The sequence below is a fragment of the Eurosta solidaginis genome, chromosome 3 (assembly GCF_040869045.1).
Source record: "Eurosta solidaginis isolate ZX-2024a chromosome 3, ASM4086904v1, whole genome shotgun sequence".
Lineage (NCBI taxonomy): Eukaryota > Metazoa > Arthropoda > Insecta > Diptera > Tephritidae > Eurosta > Eurosta solidaginis.
Window position 1 is genome coordinate 141,812,161 of NC_090321.1, and position 22,477 is coordinate 141,834,637.

General features: G+C 34.9%; 1 protein-coding gene across 6 annotated transcripts in view; it reads left to right on the forward strand.

Annotated features, from left to right (window-relative positions):
• The window catches only part of phyl (phyllopod), a 413,007-nt gene that overhangs the window by 278,733 nt on the left and 111,797 nt on the right, over positions 1-22,477 (forward strand). Inside the window, exon 2 of one of the 6 annotated variants that reach the window (XM_067773133.1) lies at positions 8,171-8,231. The exons of the other annotated variants lie outside the window; for them this stretch is intronic. The gene's annotated coding sequence lies outside the window, so the exon portion shown is untranslated. The remainder of the gene's footprint in view (positions 1-8,170; positions 8,232-22,477) is intronic. 6 annotated transcript variants of the gene reach the window in all.

The following is a 22,477-nucleotide window of genomic DNA, read 5'->3' on the forward strand; positions in this document are numbered from 1 at the left end:
TTTCTTCAATTTTGGACCTTTTTAGGCAGTAGCCACGATTGGTACTTTTCTTTCTTTTCACTCAGGTAGAAATTCACAATATTGTCCTAAAATTCGCCACACTTTCGTTAGCCCTCATATAATTTTGAATTTACTTCAATGGAACTCTCACCATAAAAAATTGCTCAGTCAATAAAACGTACCAGAACAATAATATTTCACCTAGGATATAGTAATTTATGCCAGGCATTAAAAAGAAAAGTGTTAGCAAACACATTGTCGTTAATTGTTGATGAAATAACCGACTAATCAAAAAAAAACTCTTGTTTTATAATAATACTAGCTTTACCAGGCGCACGTTGTAACGCCCGAGATCGAATGGATGTTGCGTTATTTTTTCTGTTTTGTTTGTTGACAATTTAATTTATTGTTCTGTAAATTGAATTGAATTTTGTACGCATATTTGGTGAAATTTTCTGTTAAAACATTTTATTCTTGTATCTTATTGTATCTTATTTTATATTATTGTATTGCTTTTACCGCTGATGATTGTTGCTTTGATTACATTCCGAAGAAGCATGACTGGTGAGCCAATTTTCAAAGTTGATATATGCGCAGGCATTCCCTTTGGTTCTAAGGAGTATAGAAATTCATTCGGAAAATTCACAATTTTATCTTCATCTGTAACTGTGTCGATCGATTTATATTTCGTCACTTCACCAGGAAATTGATTTTGAAAGCGATCATTGATTTTGTTAACATGATCATTTTTGGTAGCTAAGATAGTTCTTTCGCATAGCCAAAAAACAAAAACATTTAAATTTAAAATTCTTAATTCTGAAATATGAAAAACTTTCGTCTTGATCGAAGGAACCTCGAGCCAAAATTTGGTGATGATCGAAGTATAGCAAACACGTTTTCATAGGGAACACACACACAGAATTTGATTTTTATAGAAGATGTAGATAGACTGAAGCTAAACAATTTTTTTAACAGCGGCAGATTACTAAACGTCCAAAAGGCATAACAGCTAAACTCAACAATGCAGTCAAACTTTAGGTGTTAAAATAACTTAAGTTTGTACGGCAACCATAGTTTTTCCCCATTCCACATTTTACTGGAGGTTTTAGGACTTAACGTCACATAGCTCCTTACCAATTTTAATTATCCTACCATTACGACATCCAGATATATACAGTATAATATATTCCATTTGTATGGGAGGTGCCACGCCCCCTTTTTCCGAATTCCATATTTTCTTGGTGGTGTTAAGGATTGACCTCAAATAACTCCTTACTGAATTTCAATGTTCTGGCATGTATACCTTCAAAGTTATGCAGTACCAAAGATTCCATTTGAATGGGAGGTTCCACGCCTCCTTTTTCCCAATTCCGCTTTTCTTGGTGGTGTTAGGGATTGACCTCATATAACTCCTTACTGAATTTCAATGTTCTGGCATGTATACCTTCAAAGTTATGCAGTACCAAAGATTCCATTTGAATGGGAGGTTCCCGCCCGCTTTTTCCCAATTCCGCCTTTTCTTGGTGGTGTTAGGGATTGACCTCATATAACTCCTTACTGAATTTCAATGTTCTGGCATGTATACCTTCAAAGTTATGCATTACTAAAGATTCCATTTGTATGGGAGGTGCCACGCCCCCTTTTTCCCAATTCCGCATTTTCTTGGTGGTGTTAGGGATTGACCTCATATAACTCCTTACTGAATTTCGATGTTATAGCATGTATACCTTCAAAGTTATGCAGTACCAAAGATTCCATTGAATGTGAGGTTTCACGCCCCCTTTTTCCCAATTCCGCCTTTTCTTGGTGGTGTTAGGGATTGACCTCATATAACTCCTTACTGAATTTCAATATTCGGGCATGTATACCTTCAAAGTTATGCATTACTAAAGATTCCATTTGTATGGGAGGTGCCACGCCCCCTTTCTCCAAATTCCGCATTTTCTTGGTGGTGTTAGGGATTGACCTCATATAACTCCTCATTGAATTTCAACGTTCTGGCATGTATACCTTCAAAGGTATGCAGTACCAAAGATTCCATTTGTATGGGAGGTGCCACGCCCTTTTTATATATCGAAATTATTTTTAGCCTAAAACCTTCCCGTTGGTCGAGGGAATCCATAGCCAAAATGAGGTGATGATTGATGTGTGGGAAATACGTTTCCATAGCCAACACACACACACACAGAATTTGATTTTTTATACATATGGCTAAACCGATTTGGGATTTCAAAATCAACTAACCATCATCTCTCCTTCCTGTATCTTTCCTAAAAATTTCATGGCAATCTGTCGAGCCGTTCTCGAGTTATGGAGTGACAATCAAAATGTACACTTCTTTTTATATATATAGATTAATAACGGCTAGACATTTCGATCGGTTATACAACACTATGTAAAATATATGAAAATAAAAATTGCTTCTCTCCTAGTAGAGTTGTGCTTTTTCGTTCATTTCAGAGATTCGAATCTTTTGTTCTTTTTCTGATGAACGAACAAGTTGTTCTTTTTGTTCATCTGTTCTTTTTTTTTCAAGCAAATTTTTTCACTGCTGTTTGCACCCGCGAAAAAAGCCAGCAAGTATAGATGGGGGTGTGTATGCAGCAGTGCTTTGTGTAGGTATATTTAAATGTGTTATGAATAAATAAGTTAATATATATATGTATAATTAACTTCAAAAAAAGTAACAAATTTCGGAAATCCAGGATATTGAAGAGTACAGACACAAATTGTAAATATGAACTTTTCAAGTTTAATAAATGTAATAATTACTTTCTTACAAAAGATGTTTTTCATTAATGTATACAGTTTCGAATATCTAATTTGATCGGACTAAAATACAAAGGAAATTAAACATAAACGTAGATGAAATCGCTTACATATTATTATGTAAAAAAGTTAGTTGTGACAATTTTTCAGGTAATAAAAGGGTTCTTCTGTCGTTAATAATTTGACCAGCGACTGAAAAAATTCTCTCGCATGGTACAGAAGTTGCAACCACACACAGTCGTTTCATAGCAAAGGTATATAAGCGGGGATATATCTTTTTCCGCTCACACCACCACTTCAATGGATCATTTCCTCTACTAATATATTCTTCGTTTAAATACTTATCAAGTTCTCGTGTTGCTGCTACGGTTTTATTCGTCGAAGAGGTTATCAAAGCAAATTCAGAGTCGTACTCGTCCCAAATGCTCTGGCCCGGTTGAACAGTGCCCACGTTCTGTTGAAATATTTTAACTTCTTGAACCGTGGTGCTTTCTGTTTGTTGCATTGATGCAAATTTTTTCTTAAAGTCGTCTAATGCTTTTTTGTATGCATCCTCATTCTTAAAACCATGTCTCTTGAATCGAGGGTCGAGTATTGTACTCTCTGCATATAAAAAGTTAGTTTCTATTTTGGAAAAACGTGTCAGCATCTCTGATTGTAATACTCTTAAGACACCACGTACTACTTCTGATGTGGAAACTACCGCTGCTATCAATTTCTTAAGAATTTTACAAATTATAAGGACCTGTAAATAAAAAAACACTCATAAAATATAAGCGTAAATACACACATTGCGTCTAGACAACCTTTGAAAGAGTAACGTTCTGCTCAGCAGACAACTCTACAGTCACTTCATAAAATGGTTTCAATACAGGTATTATTTCTTCTATGGCATCCCAATCCTGCTGAGTCATACATAAATCAGGTTTAGTTCGAGGCAGAACTACGGCTAAAGCATCTTTAATCTTTAATAGACGGTCAAACATCTCATGAGTGGAATTCCATCGAGTCTGCACATCAATCTTCAACTTTAATTCGGGCAAGTTTAGCTGCTTTTGCGTTTCCTTTAGTTTCTGTAAACCACTAGTGCTGCGATGGAAAAACTCTACAATAGCTTTTGACTTTGTTTTAATATTGTCTATTTCCAGCAACGCTTTTTGAACTATTAAGTCTAAAGTGTGCGCGAAACATGGGACTGAACGCCAGCCTCCTAATTTTATCGCTGCAATAATGTTTGGCGCGTTATCTGATACAACAGCAGTAATTTTGTTGGAAATTTCCCACTCATACATAATTTTTTTTAATGTCGCACATAGGTTGTCACTGGTATGGCGTTCCACACATTCGATACAAGCTATAAGATGTGATTTTAATAAACCCTGCTCCGGCTCTACAAAATGTGCGGTTACTGCAATATAACTTTGATTTGCTCTCGACGTCCATGCATCTGTGCTCAAGCAAACAGCATTTGCCAAGCGCACCTCGGTATGTAGTTTCGCCTTTAGCTCATTATAAACGTTTGACAAAATTAAATTTGATAAGCTTTTGCGCGTAGGTAGCTTGTATCCTGGGCAATGAGCGATCATTTCAACTAAGTTCTTGAACTGGGGCTCTTCTACAATGCTAAGAGCATGATTGCTTTTCGCTACCATTTTAAGAACCTGGCGGTCAATTAACTCTACTTTTCTAGTTGGAGGTGGCCGGTGAATAAAATTAGTAATTATTTGTTGGCCAGTAATAGATATCATCGCAGAACTTGACGCTGCCTGTTGAGGATTCAACGATGATATTTCTTGACGAACGGGGGCTAAATTAACTGTTGGGTGCTTTATCTTTAAATGTCGGGCCAGATTACTTTGTGAGCCACCTGAAATGCTCAATGTAGATTTACAATAAATACACTTTCCACTTTTCCCGTCTTCGCCAACAATAAAATGGTTCCAAATCTCAGAACGCTTTCTTTTTGCAGCCATGAAATATATTTTAATTTTATGTTTATTATAAACACTTAAAGAAAATTTTTCAACATAACTGTATCTTATAAGTTATAACTGTAGAACACAAATGTCAAAACATTTTTACAGAATTCTTTTTTGCCACACATATCTTTTTGTAGCAGTGCCACACATATCTTTTGTGTAAGTGGCATCATCGACATTCGTGCTCACTGTGAATTTCTGCGTATGTATTTATGAATTTACAATGTTCGCGAACGAGAAGAGAGAAAGAATAACATTAAGTAAAACGAACTAAAAGAACAAATGAACAAAATGAACAGAAATCGAAGATCTAGTTCACTTGTTCAGTTGAGAGACCCGTTCAATTGAACAAGTTCAGAACGAAACGACCCAACTCTATCTCCTAGCATATCTTATAGCGAGCACTCTGCCGTGAGCCTAACACTTTCAAAACTTATACAAAGACATTCTATGCATTACTTCTCGTTTGGCACGTTGATATTTAAATCTTTCTCACCCAGCTCAACGAGTTCAAGGAATTCCAGGACTATTGTGGTGTTAAGCCACGCAAGGAAATTGAAAACTAAGTATCTTGGCACAAGAAATATTTTAACTCGAAGACAGAAGGAAGAGATTTGATTTCGGAGGGATTCAAGGGGTTGTGTAGCGCAATATATAGCTTCTCCAACCCAATTGTCAACCTCACCTTCGAGCGGCGAATCCCGTTTCACTAACAGACGAGGCTCTGGCGACCCCAATCTCCTCATGGAACTTGGGGGTGGGGAGGGAGGGATGGCCTGAAGGTTTAATGTGGCCATATAAATCGTTCCCGAGATGGTCGGGCCAGCACCTTAAAGGTGCTGTGTTACCGGAGCGTATCGGATCTGTATCCGACAAAGGACCATCACACCGATAACACTCCCCAAAGCCTTCGGGGAGTAACCTAATCGCTACAACAACAACAACAACATTTGATTTCGGAAGAAATGTTTTGTATAAAATTATTCCCGTAGGTGATAGCAGAACCCCTGAGGCCTGGGATGACTCACACTTACTGAATCTAGGCTCTGATAAGAAGTTTAAAGGTCAAGGGAAAAAGTAAGTATTTATAAAAATAGCAGTAACAAAATTGCCTAGTTTCATTTATGATTTACTGAGTTTTCATCATACGTAGTTCGGCAACACCAGAACGCAAATTTTGAACCGTTTCTTACTAAAACCTAACTACACTATACATTTTATTTCATTGCAATCAACAACATAATGCTAGAACCAAGAGCGTTGTGACCAAAACTAGGTTCACAACGTTTGGTTGGTGAAAGACATAGACTTATCCTATGTCAAAATATAGTACCATTTTTGGTTGCATGCACATATATTTGTTTGTTCAGCTTGAATTACAGGAAAGGGTTCACTATGTTTAGTAAAATTTTATATGGAAACATCCTAAAATTTTGTATTTTATACTAATGAATTAAAACAAAATTTTGGTCGTTTTTTCGATGAATTTTGGTCCCAAATGAAAACATGGTGTGGCAACCGTGTTCGCTTTACCGAAAATGTCTCACTTCCCTACAAGAATACTGACTATCATATGATTATCATCTGATTATCAGCAATGTCAACCTAACGATCAGCGCCTCATACAAACTTTCTATCACAAACTTAAGGGGACTTGCGCAAATGTGATGTAAACAACTGTGTACGTGTGAGTTGTTGTCTCTTTCTTATACACCAACATGGCCTACTGATTAAGTATATAGCCGTACTGCTCACTCTCATTCATTTTCCTGGATCAGTGCTGACACTCTAACTATCAAAAAGTGTCATAAATGATAGTTTACTGTAGATATCAGGTTTGACTGTTATACTATCATAAACGACCATTATTATATTCCGGCAAAAATGAAACAAAGCTTTTTGCTTTTTATTTACTTTGTTTCATTACGTTTTTAATTTTGTACGTGATAAAAGCATAGGTGTTTCTTATTTGTTTAAAATAATTAGTTTTATAAGAATTCGAGTTCAGAATGTTCAATTTAAATTCAGAAAATAACAAAACAACAGAAGAGCGCTTTCCTCATGTGGAAACACATTTAAAAATGAATCACCACTAACCACTATTATTTTTCGCGTATCAATTTTTTTAGTGCGCCCCACACATTCCGACAGCTTTTGGTATTTTTTAATATTATTTTCAATTTTTTTTCTTTTAGCATGGAGCTTTGAAATGCTCTCTTTTTCATTATTTAAACCAGGGATGCACTTTAACGTTAAGCTAATCGTTTATCAAAAAATTTCCACCGTTTCCGTTGAAACACTTCGAAATATTATCGATAAAGAAATTATCAAAATAAATTGTATCTCGTTTTTAACCGAAATGAAAAGCTTTCGTTAACGTTAAAAACGTTAACAAAAACGTGATACTTTATGTTTGAATTGTGCTGGCAATGCTACAGCCATGGTGAAGCCGTAAGGTGGCAACAACGAGCGCACATACACACACAAACTCTATGTAATTTGTTTGTGTAATTCGTTGGTGGTAATGTCAAAAATACTCTGAGAAATGTTCGTACTGTCAAAATTCAAGAGAAAAGTTGCAATCAGCTTGGCTAATGCTTTCACCTTTAATGACTCCGCCATCAATCAGCTTTGCCAGCATAGTTTGAAATTAATAATCAACATAAACGATTTGATTTCGTTTTGATATGGCAGAAAACGAAACGAAATCATTTCGTTAATTTGACGATCTTAACGTTAATAAACGAAACGAAATGAGTTCGTTTCGTTTATTAACGTTGATTATCGTAACGAAATGATATCGTTTCGTTGGTTAAGCATGCCTGATTTAAACTTATTTTTTATATGGTTTTCGTCGGTTGAAAATGGCGGAATTTAAAAAACAACAAAAGAACAGTGATAATCATTTGATTGTCATATGACAGTCAGTAGTGACAACATGATTAAATGGGATAAACTGTTCTCGCATACATAAAATTCCGTTGAGAATTATGTATCTGTCTCACATGCATAATGGTATCTGCTGTATGTTCTTTTGTTCTGTACCAGGTGTCCGAAGCTTTCCCAGTTTGAGTCCTTTTTCATGATTATAGGCTGTCGTTGGGTACATGCGGACATGTGGGAGCGAACAAAAGAACATACATAAATTTGAGTATCAATGTTTACGTCATCGCAGGATCAGCATTGTCAATTACAAGTGTGAGTGTTTTAGTAAAACTATCAGCGTTTCTTGTAGGGTTGTAGATACGAGGTTAACGAATAAACGGTTGTGTATATGCATATTATGCATGATGAGTTTCTACATAGCTATATTGTAATTTATTCTGTGAAAGTACATAATGTAAACAAATATGTATAGCAAGAGGCAACACTTTTTTACTATTATCTTTACTTATTTGCGCTTACAATTCTTTATTTTTCAGTTTTGCCTTTTTCTAAACAGCTGTTGTGTGGTTATTTCGATGTAACCACCTACTTTTGTGGGTAAAAAATTTTCCGGCTACTTTCGCGGGTAGAATACCAAAAGGGTGTAAAAGTTGGCACATGATTTCGTTACCGTGGTGAAGAATGTTGTTACCACACTAGAATTGGGGCGTTAGTGACCAAAAAGCGACAAAAAAAAAGCAAATAATGCAACAACTACGAATGTATGTATAAGTATATTTTTATACATGTATGTATATTTGAATTTTTTTCGTTTCAAAAATATGAATTCTTGGCCTTGTTTTTTTTTTACTATTTAATGTAAATAATGTACTTTGTATGGCTGCAGCGCATGTTTAAATAATAAATACATCAAGCCTTGTATTGTATTTGTTGGCCTTTTCATTGTTTAATCGACTAAACTGAGATTTTATTACAATTAGTTTGCAGAAGTTGGGTAAAGTATATAGTGACCCGTTGTGACCCCTTTAATACTTTTTTTGCACACGCTACTACAATTCACTAACACTAACAAAACCCGAGCACGCGCAGAAGATACATTTGCACAGTTTCAGCAAATAATGATTGACAGAAATGATGTATATTGGAACGATTTTCCGTCATCCCTTGTCAAATTTGGTTTTGAGACAAACCGGTTTCGGCGTTGTGCCATCGTCAGTGTCGATTTTCGTTCTGATCTGTTGTTGTCGTTTGTCCTGTATTTATAGTTCGTAGGTATATGAGCAGGTATTGTCAAATTGATGCTTGTGTATATTTAGTTATTTGTATGTGCTGTGTGTTCATTTAGAACCGAGGGTGGTTTACTAATCGATTTGTGTGGCTGACTGGGGTAGGTAGAAATCTGTGATTTTAGTCGTTTGACCTTCTTTGTCGATTTTTTGTTTTGGTGTGTTAATTGTTTTGTGTTTATTTGTTGTTGTGTGTTTGTCTGCTGTACCTGTGTGATTAAGTTGTTTCCTGTAAACAAGTTTTAAAGGCTCAAATATTGTGTCAGAAATTGTGTTTATCTGTTCGTTTATTATTCTACCGTCGAATGTTTTCTGTTTGTAGATTTCCATGTTTTCGAGTACGTTGAGACGTCGGCCCTTTTCCTGTATGTGAAGAACCCTAACTGTTTTATTGATGTTTGCTGGGGATTGACAGAAAATTTGCACATTAGGAGATAGTTATTGATATAGAAGTATTATATATATGCAATCGAATGAACTTCAAGACCCGTTCCTGGAAACGAATTGAGCATTGTTTACTATATGGTTTGGCAGCTTAAATTGCGTTATGTTGCGAATAGAGTGGAAGACACTCGAATTCAGTGAAAGAGACACTCGAATGGAGTGGAAGGAGTGGAATGAAGAACAGTAGGAAGAGCAGAGTAGCATTGGATTAATACAACTTCATTCATTGCATCAATATTAAAGATACATTTAGAAAAAAATAATTAAGTACTTGAGTATAAGCAAACATTTTCTTTCAATTACTGCAATTATCAATATTAAAGATACATTTAGAAAAAAATAATTAAGTACTTGAGTATAAGCAAACATTTTCTTTCAATTACTGCAATTAAGGTGTCCTAGATGCTATATTTTCCAAAATTATAACATTTTATATCTGTTTAAAAATTTAACTTCAATTTCCCTAAGATTTCCGTAATATGGCCATTAGTGATGTTTGTGTGTGTGTGCAAATTTTGAGCGATCAGCTGTTAGTTGCGCTACTTGGTAAAGTTTACAATGGAATTGAGGGAGAATGAATGTTTCGTATCAGGCCATCAGTGGTTTGATTTCAATGGTCGTACAGCAAGGAAGTGTCGCGCGCATGTTTAAAACAGAGTACCAAAGAGTGCGTGTGATACGTGCTCAATCTACAACAGTGGTCCCCAAAATTGGAGCTGTGGCTGTGATAGTAAGATTAAAACAGCGGTCCTCATTTAGTGGAATAATTATTGGCGCCACTTCACACGTATTATTATTCTCTGTCGCCTTTAGTTGTCGCTGAACAACATAGATGACTGGATTTGCCACTATTTGTTTCGAGAGAGCGCTGTCAAAGTGCACATTTTTTATAACATTTGTCAATGATGCCACTTCAAGCAAAAATGAATAGAACTGAATAAGGGATTTTTGACATACATTTCGGCGATTTTATAGTTTCAATCATTTAACAAAATGATTGTCGAAAAATATTAATTTTTTTAAACTTATTTTACAATAATACGACTAGTTAGAGTAAAATATAAACATATCTAAGTAAAATTTACATTTTAATTAAATTAGTTAGTTAAATATTAGCCGTGTTTTTTTTTTTTAAACGCGTATACGTTTCGTTTGCGCGTGAAAAAAAACGCCTATCCTCGCTTGGATAATGCTTAGGAGACGCATCTAGCGGCAGTGGTTAAACAACTAGCTACAGCTACAGGGTGTACCCAAAAGAGGAGACACAACCCCCTGTTGTATTTCTGTGTATAACATATAGCTGAATCAGTTGTGATAGATAGTGGACGCGCATAGAATACTGGGAATATTGCAGAGGGTGAAACATGGACACATATTTCAGTTACATCTGAGTATAATGCGTACTGAAATTTAGTAGTACTAATTTTATGCATAGCTATTTCAGAGGTGTATTTAAAATTTAAGCGTATACGTATATAGACGTGAAAAAAACACAGCTATTGTAACACATTTAACTCACAGTGAAAACCCAATCTTCTTTTGAAATTTGAGTAAATCGGAACTAGGATATAATAGTTAACATCACTTAGTGGATGGGGCTTATCTTACATGTATAAAGTTCCAGGTTCTGTGATCAAAACTGACTGGTTGCATCGGGACTTCATGTTTACAAAACCTGTTTTTACTGATACCTTTTGCATGAGAAATAATATTTACCCTCCGCCTTCGAACTAAATATATTTACACTAAAACAAGTATTTTTATCTTTTTTCCCATAATTTTTGAACGCATTTCTACAGTTGTAGGACAAACTAAAATTTACCGAAATTTTTGGCCCGTTTTTCGGTTTAGCTGGGACATTTTTTTGTTCTGGCACCCGCTTCAGCTGGCGCGAGGGATTTATCTGTGATTGTTGCCAGCACAAATTTGAGATAAATCCCTCGAGAGAGCGAGAAAAATGAGAGCTTAAACAAATGTTGCGTATCAAGTCATCTTTGCTGAACAAGCAGAGAAGCGACATCGGGTGAGGCTATTGTTTATTTGCGCATTTGCGAAAAGATATTTGCAAACAAATGCTCATGCGCAGAATATTTTCATGGTCTAATGTTAACAATTTATTTTGTTTAAAATTTTTCTTAGACTCAAGCAATAAAGTAGTATTTATATGGCATATTCAACGAATTACTGTTTGTGTGTTAACAAAGATGCGTGCATACGTTCTACCTCATTGATTTTTCATCAACAACTAAACCACTACCAATAGGATGATTTTAGTTTTACTCACACCGCCACAGTTTTGATTTTGGGGACCCCTGGAATAAAATAATTATGCTGGTAGTGGTTTAGTAGTTGATAAGAAAACAATGAGGTAGGACTTAAGCTGGATACATTGGTGCTTTATCGGTAACCGTATCGGTAACCTTTTAACAGCTGATTCGACCAACCTTATGAGAATCAATGCAATCGATTATTGGTGCCGCTAAGGTCGTAACCGTATCGTAGCCAACCAATTGGGTTTTGGTTTACCGTCGTAACGATAAACAGCTGATTACGTTAGGGATACGGATACAGCGATACGACATACGGCACCAATGACTCCAGCTGTATGCACGCATGTTTGCTAAAGGTACGTCCACACCGGTAACGAAATAGCAAAGTTGTATAACAATTGTTTTAAAACAACTTGCAACTTGTTATACAACCAAGTTATCTAATTCCTTTGATCTTTAACGACAACCTCTGGGCAACATTTAATCAGCTATAACAGAAAAAAAAAGTTACACAACATCGTGTTATACAACATTTTTCAGTTGAATTTCTAACAAGTTACATAACATTGGTTATATAACTGTTTGTAACTTGTTTTGTTACTGGTGTGGACGCACCTTAACACTCAAAAAATAATACGCAAATATGCCATACAAATACTATTTTATTGCTTGGGTCTAACAAAAAATTTTAACAAAATGTATTGCACATCTTTAACCATTAAAGCTGGAGACATTGGTGCTTTATCGGTAACCGTATCGGTAACCTTATAACAGCTGATTCGACCAACCTTATAAGAATCAATGCAATCGATTATTGGTGCCGCTAAGGTCGTAACCGTATCGTAGCCAACCAATTGGGTTTTGGTTTACCGTCGTAACGATAAACAGCTGATTACGTTAGGGATACGGATACAGCGATACGACATACGGCACCATGACTCCGGCTTAAAACATTATGCGCTTGGGCGTTTGCGTGCAAAATATCTTTTTGGAAACACGCAAATAAACAATAGCCCTCCTATGGTGTTGCCACTCTGCTTGTTCAGCACACAATAAACGAAAGAGAATAATAATGTGTGTGAAGTAAGAGCGAATAATTATTTCTCTAGCTGACGACCACTGAAATCATTGTAAATTTTACAAAGTAGCGCAACTAACAGCTGATCGGTGAAAATTCGCACATTCACACGCACAGTTCTCGACTCAGTTTAAAAAAAAAACTTTAGATTATTTAATTCAAATTTTAAAGTGAGATAATCCTTACAAATTTATGTATACAGAATACATATGGCGTGTTTGTTGTTATTAAAACAATAGTTTTATTTATATTAAAGCTTTTATCATTTTTTTTTTTTTACTTTGAAAAATCTCCGAACATCATTCCTTCATTATATGACATTCGACTGCCTAGTCCACTTCCATCCACTCTATTCGCAACATAACCTCTACTTAAGCTGCCAAACTATATAGTAAACAATGACTGAAATAAAACTAAAATTTAGTCACACATGTTCTTACTCTCCATCGCCAGTCGTTAGGTAGACAGACATTGTGGATAAAGGGCCAATTAAACTTCCTTAACCCTAACGCCATAGTCGTAGCCATACTCATAACCATAACCATCTCCATTGTGATCGATTAATGGTGTCATAAACAGCTGCCATTATCATAAAAATGAAGATAACGCAAAAAATTACAAACATGTTCCACAAACAATAAGTCTCTTAGTCAAAAGGTATCTAAAACAATAAATAAAATATACAAACAGTTAATAAATTCACAAACTCAAATATTTTTAGGTTATGGATATGGCGAAAAACCAAAAACCAATTGGTTGGCTATGGTATGGTTATGGCTTTACCGTTATGGTATGGCACCATGAATCGATTACATTGATTTCCATAAGGTTGGTTCGATCAGCTGGTTATGGATAAGTCACCATTAATTTGCCCTTAAGACAAGTGTGCTGAGCATTGTAAATCTTACCAAATATCGCTACTAACAGCTGATCGCTGAAAAGTCACACATTCATACGCACAGTGCTCGACTCAGTTTCAAAAAAAAATTTAAGATTATTTAGCTTAGATTTAAAAATGAGATAATCCTTACCAATTGATAGATATATAGAATACATAAGACGTATTTTTTGTTATTAAACGAGCTTTTTATTATATTAAGTGTTTATAAATTTTTTTCAACTTTCTTTTAACAACTTGATGCGTTTTTAAATCAGTTGCGTGCTTTGAAATACAAACATCTGCTTATACGTTTTGAAGTTAAGGGCCCATTACTGATATTTAGCATAGACTTGACTTGACTTGAGAACTGTCACTTACAGTTCTGTTAAATGAAAAACTTAGCAACACTTAACTTAACTTAGAAGTCTGTTGAATTTTGATTTTCTATGTAAGTTCTAAGTGACGTTTACATTTTGAGATGCCATTTGTTTGTTTCCATTTCATTTTGACATTTTGTCATACAAATTGACATTTATTGATTATGATGCCAGATTGTATGCGCTAAGTGGAGTATAATCGTGGCTAAGTTGCCAAGTTCATAGTACAGGTCTACAAGTAGGATATGTAGCAGCGCGCACATACACAACCACGCTCACCTGATAAAATGCTTGTTCTTGTTCGTTTTTTGTGTGGATGCTATTTGGCACTGTTGAACTTCTTAGGTCCAAGAAATGTGTAGTAGCTGCTAACGAAAACTGTGTAAATTTTTTATTGTAAAATTACAAAGAAATATCCTTATTTACTTTCAAACATCTCTCTTTAAAATCCATATGTTTTGAACAATTTTAATTAACAAATTGTGATACTTTATCACCGGGGAGGATTGCTAAAACACGACCAAAACCATCGGGGGAGGTATTAATAGACGCGTTTTGGCCTCGCTTCCAATAATTCGAATACTTTTTCGCCTTTGAATTATTGATAACAGGACAAAACTTTCTTTTAATTTCTCTTTGCAAATTTTTGGACGGGTTATTGCAGTCGACTTCGGTTTCAAACTGTTTTTCGCGGAGAACTTTTGAACGGGTAGAAACACTTAGCACTCGTGTTTGTATTCTTAATGCTGGAATAACTACGCGTCCTGAGATACCCCAATTGAAGACTCTTGTATAATTTTCTGTAGGACGCATATAAGTGCAATACATTTTCATACTAAATTCATTCATAAAAATTTACTATCACGGCAACCCATATCTGATATTCCGCTCCTTTTTTTGTTTCCCTGCGTCGCTTTCCACGACATCAACCCCGGTAATTTTGACACTTCGTTCAGTGCCAAACGCGTGTTCCACGCAGGTTCCACTGAGTTCCACACTAGTTTGACACTGACCGAAGTGTCAAACGGCAGTGTGTAAGAAAGAGAAAGGAATTGTTTTCTTCTCATACATATCATACTTTTAAACCTGTACTATGGCCAAGTTTACGCCAAGTCAACTCAAGTCTATGCTAAGTATCAGTAATGGGCCCTTTACTTTTCATACACGTTCGTATTTGCCATTCTCATTGTTTCTAAATTCGTAAACAATTACTGCAGTTATTCGGTGATTTTTCCAAATAATTTATTATTTTCGTGAAATTGTATACTTAATCCATATATATAATACTTCTATATCAATACCTTCCTATCTTCCTAATGTGCAAATTTGCTGTCAATCATTATTTGCTGAAATTGTGCGAATGTATATTATGCGCATGCGCGGGCTTTGTTAGTGTTAGTGAATTGTAGTAGCATGTATAAAATAACAATTAAAGGGGTCACAACGGGTCACTATACCCTTTACCCAACTTCTGCAAACTAATTGTTATAAAATCTCAGTTTAGGCGATTATACAATGAAAAGGCCAAAAAATACAATACAAGGCTTGATGTATTTATTATTTAAACATGCGCTGCAGCCATATAAAGTACACTATTTACATTAAATAGTAAAAAAAAAAAAAACAAGGCGAGGAATTCATATTTTTGAAATGAAAAAAATTCAAATATAAATGTATAAAAATATACTTATACATACATTTGTAGTTGTTGCATTATTTGCTTTTTTTGTCGCTTTTTGGTCACTAAGGGCTCATTTACATACGTATATCTGCGCACTCAGTACAAATCTGTAATGCTATTCTCCGGAGCACTTACAACAATAAAAATTTTATAATACTAATGGAAAATAGCTTACTTTTTCATTTGGAGAACGAAATAGCCTAATGTACAATATTGATAGACGGCTTGTTGAAATATACATATATTTAAGCACCTTTTTTACAAAAATTTAACGACAGCCTTGAGATTTTGTCTCCTTCTCTCGTTGTATATCTGTATTGTAATGTTTGACAGGCTGCACAGTTCTGTAGTATTTATATATATGTTCGATTGTAAACAATGTTTCATTCGATTGTAAACAAAAGTTCATTCGTTTCCAAGAATGGGTCTAGAAGATCAGATGGCTATAAAATTAGTTGCCTAAAATACGCAAAAAAAACTCCAGGAAATCCGTTCGGTTTCATTATTTTCAAATAAGTCAGCAAGTAAGCTAACAAAAACTTATTAAAATTTATAAAAAAGGCAAAGTTTTGTAGAAATATTTTGTGGCAGATAAGTGAAAAAATATGAAATAATATATTTCGCTGCTTTGCTTTGTTGCTCTGACAGCTGAGATAAATTGTAGGTATACGTATAGGTTAACGCAACATGTTTAATTAACAGCCTTTTGCGGACGACAACGCAGATACTGCACCAAGTGATCTAATTTCCTAATTTCTTATACATTTTTTGCGTCTTTTATTGTATTTGGATATACATATGTATGCACGTAAACGTTTTGGTCGCATCAAAGTGAAAAAAGGGGCTAGCCGTTCATTGTTATCTTATGGCGGTGCCAGAGCAACAAAGCAAAGCAACGCAATTATCTACCACAAAATATTTCTACAAACATTTGCCTTTTTTATAAATTTTAATAAGTTTTTATCAGCTTACTGGCTGATTTATTTGAAAATAATGAAACCGAACGGATTTCTTGGAGTCTTTTTAGGCAACTCTATAGTCATCTGATTTCAAGACCCATTCTAGGAAACGAATGAACTTTTGCTTACGATCGAATGAACCACTGATTACAATCGAATAAACTTCAAAACCCATTCCTGGAAACGAATTGAGAGAGAATGAATGTTTCGTATCATCAGTGAAACTAAATGAGCTGTCGTTAATTTTTACGAAGTTGTCATTGTGCTCTCCCTCATCGAATATTTATGGTCGCTTAGCAGGTGCTCCCTCGTTATAAGGCTGCGCAATAATACATACATATGTAAATGGTTCTATTCTAAACTCATTTTCGTTCAAAATAAGCAAAAAGGATACAAAGGTTACCACTAATGAACTTGAACGGGTAAAAATGCAGTTTAAAAGATGTAGCTATGGAAAAAATGTTTATGCCAAACTTCGTTCGGATTGGGTGATTTTTGTTTGACTTATAGCATTACAATTATTTTGGAAAGAGTAACAAAAAATGGGGGGTCACGCCAAGTTTTGTTCTTGGCTCAACCATATCACTACTGAGGTAGAATATCAATCAAAAGTAGTTAAATACCATAGAGTTATTGCAAACTTTGTTAAGGTTAGACCTTTAGGGAAATTTGGCGTGGTATTTAACCAATTTTGATTATCTTCACTCAGTCTATATAACTTGGCAAGGATAGTGTCTCTGCCAAACTTCAATGTAATACATACCTTTAACGGCTTTTGATTTACGGCTTGTTAACCCTGCTGTCAGAACGTACGTCTGCGAGGCGTATCACATTTTTTATTTTTGGTCTCCCTCTTACAATTGCTGTCTCAGCAAACCCATACTCACATTTATCTCAGTCGTTACTCACAGCTTTGCAGGGTGGTTATTTTTGCAGAGTATGTTTCGTATTTCATGAAATATAAATGTTACATACGCTTGAGAGACGTATCATAATGATTTGTGTTACTTTTACGCTTTAAATTTATTTTAAAATTAAGGTACCTAGGCCATCGTCGTAGAAATTTTTACTCAAAAATGGCAAGAAATCAAGGACTAGACGATATGGAAATAGCTAAGTATCTGCAAAACCTTTCCAGCGACTATAGTTTCTCGGAAGATGATAGTGAAGTAGAAGACGAGTTATTAGAAGATGTTGTTTGGAGTGACACAGAAGATGAAAACGTTGATGAAGAAGATAGTATCGAGAATACACAACCAGATGTGGATGAGCCACATGAAGCCTTAAATGACACACGGTCCTTCGATAAGCGCATAATTGTAGTACCTAAGCCCACAATACGAAGTAGAAGCCAATATTGCTGGACTAGTTCAAAGGGAAGAAATGCTGGCAGAGTGCTGTCAATGAACATCGTTCGAACAGCCAGAAGTCCCACCCGAGCATGTAAATCTCGTGTTTTGATGCCTTTTTCACGGATGAAATAATGTCCGAAATTACGCAGTGGACAAATGTTGAAATATCTCTAAAACGTGGCTTGAGCAGCAGTATACAAGCAAGTTTACCTGAAAGATCTTTCGAAGCCAGTAATGTAAACGAAGAAACATCTACGTCAAAAAAAAAAGAGATATTGTACATTCCGCCCATAAAATATTCGACGTATGTATAAAGTGACCTGTACGAAATGTTCACAGCCCGTATGCAACGAACATAAAAGTATTATTTGCAACTCATGTATATAGAATGTTAATTCATTATATAGATTTAATTAATTAAGTTTATATAATGTTAATTAATTAATAATTGTACTTTTATAAATTAAAATTGCATAAATGAAATATTGGTAACTTATTGAATTAATAAAAAAAAACTTTATTTTAGTTTTTAATACTAGGTACAAACACACACAAAATTGGCAATTTATACCATTTGGGAAATTTCTTACGCAATTTATCATATAATAAATTGTAATAATAAATTGTCAATTTAAAAAAAATTGCGTAATAAATTGTTTCAAACTGCAAATGCAACCTTGTAAAGTGTGTTTATTGAGTATTTTTAAACGTCAGTTACGCATGGCTCAGCTATATGGCTCATCTCATCAGCTGATTTTATTTTTTTCGTTTCACAGGAGTAGGGATTTTCAAAAGAAGATGGCAAACTCTAAATTAAACCAAAACATTGAACACATTTTCTTACAACACACAAAATTTTCTGTTTTCAAAGTTTTATGTTTTCATCCCATTCCATACGCCTAATACCAACACGTACATTTTGACAGTCTGAACAAAGGTATGTTGTTGCTGTAGATATGAGCCAACCAGCTATGAAATTACTATTGTGTAAGCTAAATTGAGTTGTATGAACACCACTCAATTTAAATCGAAATTGCCTCAATTTATTTTTCTGTTTGAACATAGTATAAGGAAACTTTTAGTTTCTCGCAGAGAATACTGCCTTTTTGTTGATTTTTGGATGACAATAAAACTTAAAAAAAAAAGTATTAAAATAAGCAAATTCTTTTTATAAAAATGACTTTTATTAAAAAAATAACATTGAAATATCTGAAACATGATGATCTTTTTTATATGTACTCATTAGTCATCAGGTGATGTCCTTAAACATTATACGCCTGGTAGGCGTATCGTTATGAATTAAGGGGTACAAAATAACGTTATGAAGGCAGGGTTAAACTTCAAAATTTTCTTCTTCTAAATGTGGGTGGTGCCAGGCCCATATTCCAAAATTTTTTGGAATTTATGTTTTGCGTCATAAAACCAATGAACCTACTAAATTTCATTATCTTAGCGCTATACGTTTTTGAATTGTCTAATTTTGTCCATTTTCTTAGTTTTCGATATCGAAAAAGTGGGCGTGGTTATCGTCCGATTTTGCTTATTTTCAACACCAATCTATTCTGCGTCCAGATAAGCCCGTATACTGAATTTGGTGAAGATATCTCAGTATTTGCTCAAGTTATCGTATTAACGGGCGAACGGACATGGTCTAATCAAATTTTTTTCGATACTGATGAATTTGATATATGGATATCTATCTCGATTTTTACCTGTACAACTAACCGTTATAGAATGAAAGTGATAATATCCTGTGTATGAGTGTAAAATAAATTATGTACTACTGATTACAAAATATCAACGGCTAACATTAATAAAAAAAATGTAGGACGCGATAATCTCCGAAGAGATTTAAGGCCGAGTCGTGCTTGTTTTAATTTTTCCTACAAATTGGCGAGACGGATCCTACATGTTTTATGCCGACTCCGAACGGTATCTGCAAAGCAGATTAGTTTTCACTGAGAGCTTTTCATGGCAGAAATACGCTCGGATTGCTTGCCAAACACTGCCGAGGGGCGATCGCGCTTAGAAATATTTTCCTCTAATTGAAAAACTTGTTTCTAAAATTATTTATGTTGCTTTGCCCGAGGCATGAGCCCAGGATCTTCGGTGTGGTAGGCTAAGCACGCTACGTTGACATTCAAAATAAGATTTAATAAATATTGCAGTGATGCAGTTAGTAAGTATACTGATTTACAAACATAAATTGATCCAAATTTTTCTCTTCTTTGCAAGGCCATCTAATATACAAATCTTAATCACTATATATACATGTCGGTGCAGTTGATACAGTAGTCAATTATATAAGGGTTCTACTGTATTCTGTTTTTACTTGCTACTTAGTATATGTCTTTAGAACATAATAGCTTTGAATAAAATAGGTTTTACTGATTACCTTGTTTTATGTTCTATCCTACTTGAGTAATTCTTAATAAACTTTACAGAATGTACTTGTCATTTGATAATAATAGACTTTCATTTACTTGTTTTAATTTCATTTCACATGATTTGCTTTGCTGGCATTACATGGCCACAATTTAAAGAGCAATTTGTGCAACGTTTCGAGGGTTTATGGTATCATGGTATTGTAGTCCGTCTACCACACCGTAGATCCTGGGTTCACACCTCGGGAAAAGCAACATCAAAACTTTACAAAAAAATTTTTTCAATTAGATTTTTTTCTACGCGGGTCCCCCCTACACTCAGAGAAAAAATCGTTCTAAAACGAACGAAACAAGTTCAAAATTAAGAACATTCGTTGACAAAAGTCTGTTAAGTACGTTTTTTTTTAACTCGTGACCGATGGGCTTGTTTTAAGAACAGTTTTTCCAAGCACACCGTTCCTATTTTATGACCACTTTGGTATTGATTTGTGAACCTTCTCTGCTCATTTCAAACACTACTCGGGCTTGATTTAAGATTTTTCGTTCTCACGCTTCGAGAACGATTTGTGGTCGATTTAACAGTTTTCGGTCTCAATTTAAGAACGGTTTGTGCTTGACCGTTGGTGGGAGGAAGATATTTTTTTAATTATTACCCATTTATTTATTTATTTTTTATTAATAAATAATTTTTTTGTTATTAATAAAATATATTAATAACAAAAAACTATTATTAAATGCCAATAAGGTTTGAAAAAACGCATAATATGCAATTTTTCATAGATTTCTCGATAAGAGGAATCTTTCTTATTTGATGATGCAATCGGAATATATATTTAAAACATTTCATAACAAGTTTGAGAATTACCTGAATGGAACTGAACGAAAAATAAGAGTTAAAAAAATAGAATATAAAAAAATTGTTTTAAAAAGCTTCAGAGTTTTACGGCGATCGAACTCGCGCCACAACAGGCCACTACAACTGCTTGGTAGTTCGTACCAAATGTTGTATTTAACATTGTAGTGCACACGAATTATACCGTTTCTTTTTTCTTGAACTTAATTTAAGAACATTGTTCTTAATTTAAGAACATTCATTTTCATTAATAGAACATTTGTTCATAATTTAAGACCAGCCGTTCTCTTTTCTAGAAAATGGTGTCAATTCAAGAACAAGGTTGTTGTTTTAAGAACAGGTCGTTCGTTTTTCAAGAACAAAGAAGTAAGAACATGAAAAGCTTGAATTGAGTCCGGTTGTGCTGGATTTTAGAACGGCCTTTTTCTCTGAGTGTAGGCAGTGTTTGGCAAGCACTCCAAGTGTATCTCTGCCATGAAAAGCTCTCAGTGAAAACTCATCTGCCTTGCAGATACTGTTCGGAGTCGGCATAAAACAAGTAGGATCCGTCCCGCCAATTTGTAGGAAAAATTAAAAGAAGCACGACGCAAATTGGAAGAGAAGCTCGGCCTAAAATCCCTTCGGAGGTTATCGCGCCTTACGTTTTTTTGTTTTTTTTTGTTAAGTCGCTAATGTCCAGATGGAAGCTGATGGATATGGAGAAAATCGCAGTATCAGTGGTTCTTACATATGCAGTGCAAATGGACAACAGATTGCAGCTTTTATTATTCACAGCGAATGTAAGGACTAGACATGAATTGCAGCAGGAGTTAGAAGCATTTGCGTTTGTCAAGAACAGAGAAATTTGGGTGTGAAAAACTTGATATAGGATTCCGCGAACTTGGATTACAACTGGTCAGTTAGAAGTACATTTGGCCGATCCAAACAAAACTGTGCAAAGGCGAATTTACATACTTAACTCGGAAGAGAAAGTTGTTGTTAAGAATAGAATAAAGGATTTGTCAAATATCATTCGTCCAGCTGTTCGCCATTTCCTACTCCCATTTTGCTCGTTACAAAGAAAAATGGCCCCGATCGTTTATGTGTACATTATCGTGAATTGTATGCAAATACTGTATGTGATAAATATCCTTTACCCGTGATATCAGATCGGATCCCCAGGTTGCGAGGTGCAAATTATTTTTCGTGAATGGATATAGTGAGTGGGTTCCATAAAATCCCAATACATCCCAACTCTATAGAACGTACTGCGTTTGTTCCTCCGGAGGGCCAATATGAA